Source organism: Magnolia sinica, chromosome 18, assembly GCF_029962835.1.
Source record: "Magnolia sinica isolate HGM2019 chromosome 18, MsV1, whole genome shotgun sequence".
Taxonomy (NCBI): domain Eukaryota; kingdom Viridiplantae; phylum Streptophyta; class Magnoliopsida; order Magnoliales; family Magnoliaceae; genus Magnolia; species Magnolia sinica.
In genome coordinates, this window is record NC_080590.1 from 56,657,463 (window position 1) to 56,659,568 (window position 2,106).

General features: G+C 33.8%; 1 long non-coding RNA gene across 1 annotated transcript; it reads left to right on the forward strand.

The window, feature by feature from the left end:
* The first annotated feature begins 506 nt into the window (after positions 1-506).
* Positions 507-1,618, forward strand: LOC131233584 (uncharacterized). The gene is made up of 3 exons (XR_009165290.1): positions 507-825; positions 1,212-1,291; positions 1,373-1,618. It is a non-coding gene; the product is annotated as an uncharacterized LOC131233584 (long non-coding RNA).
* Positions 1,619-2,106: the final 488 nt, after the last annotated feature.

The window sequence follows — 2,106 nt, forward strand, 5'->3', positions numbered from 1 at the left end:
TGAACCAACCGTCCTCATCATCAAGCCATTGGGTGACCTCTCAGGTAATTATATTATATACATGTATATATTTACATATGCACTATGTCCTAGATTATATATAGTTTAGTTGGTATATAATGATTGATATTGATTTATCATTTGTAGAAACACTCGACAAATAAGGGGAAGACCACGAGTTACACTAGTGCTGGGGTACTTCCTTATACCAAGTGAATAGTTCTTTTATTATATTTTTATGTTATTATATTCTTAATTATATGTGGTATACAGATGAGTGTTTATTCAATACAATGCAATTTTTCAAATAGTGAATTTTATTTTGTAGGATGTGACTAGAGTTCTTCTTACAAGTATCATGAAACCCGGGGTTACTTTTGTTAAAGGAATTATTTTAAGCAAAGAACCGCTCACAAAAGTACTAATTAATTTCTTTTTATTGTTTTGTTTTAGAGGTTTAAGGAGAGATGGATTGAGCTAAATGAAAGGATCTCCCTCTCTCTCTCTCTCCTGTAAATGTTTTATGTTTTGTGCATGGGTTTAGGATTGATGTGTGATTGGTTTTGGATAGAAAGTGTTTAACTCTAATTTTGCAATTTGGATTAACTTAAGATCCAATGCATATGATAGGTTGGGTAACAAAATCAACAAGTTAACCAACATGATTTACTCTTGTTATTATCAATTTTCTTTTAACTCAATGCAACTCTTGTTCTTTCCATGTTTCTTTACAACATTAATAAGAGGGTGTTTACCTTTTTTAGCATGTTTTTTGAGGCAGTGTTAGATGATGGAAGCCAAGTGAAGGAGAACAACTACATTTATGTAAGTATTGTTGTTGTTATTATTAGAACATATTTGTAGTATTACAAGTCTTAACCTCCATTTGGTCATCACATCAATCTTTATGAATATGATTTTTTTATCAAACCAAATGGATCTTAAGCCCTTTTTTAAATCTGCCAATACAACTACTTGCATTGCCGGTCCCAAGCCCGGGTAAAGGAGGAGGGAGAAAGGCTTGAGCGTCGCAAAGTCAATAATAGAGGAAGCTTAGTAGAATTTTGCACAGTATCTTCAATTGCGTGTTGATGACTATTGGCATTTGTGGAACCATTATAGAGCTGCTTAATTTCAAATCCTACTATAGTTTTCCTGGTATTTTAGTTTTTGTTCCTTCCTGGTATTGATCTTGTTAATTTCTTTATCAGGTAAGCCTGGTTTTACAAAGAAACAAGAAGATCTTTTTTTCCCTCCAGACTTTGCTGATGATTTCCCAGTGGCAATGCAGGTTTCATCTTAAACCCATTATATGTGGACAAAGTTTGAGAAATATTTTTTCAATTCTAAGCTTTTACTTGTTATTATGCAGATATCCAATAAGTACAGCCTGATATATGTCATCACAAAGCTTGGGCTCCTATTTGTGTATGACTTGGAGACCACTAAAGCAGTTTACAAAAATCAAATCAGTCCAGAGGCTATATTTTTTACAACAGAACCTTCATCTGTAGGAGGCTTCTGTGCTGTCAATAGGCGAGGGCAAGTGTTACTTGCAACCGTCAACGAAGTGACACTTGTGCCTTTCGTTAGTGGCCAAATATGTCTTTAGTCTTATTTTAGTTTTATTCCTAATCCAACAAATTGAACGTTTGTATTAAAAAAATATCTGTTGGCTCTTTCAATTAAACAATCTAAAGCTTGCTATTAATCGTGCCAAAAGAGGAAACCTTCTAGGGGCTAAGAATTTGGTAAGTGATGCTTACCTCATGAGAAAAAAAAAAAGTTGTTAATGGAGACTTCATCACCCAACTTACTACACCAAAACTTTGGTTTAGGAATGTTAATGGCATTATTTAGGCATTTAGTTATCTTATTTTTTCCCCTTTTTCTTTCTTTCTTTCTTTTTTTTTTTCCATTTAGTTATGCTCTTTAGTTTTCAATGTATATGCTTTGCTGGATCCAATTTTGAATTGTTTGATTTCCCCCATACCGTTTGGCAGTGCAAGGGATTTTTATTTTTGAGGAGATTATTGATGCTTCCCCTACATTTTCCAGGGCTGAAGTTTGATGCTTGTGCACCTCACTTCCAAAGGCCTAAGATTG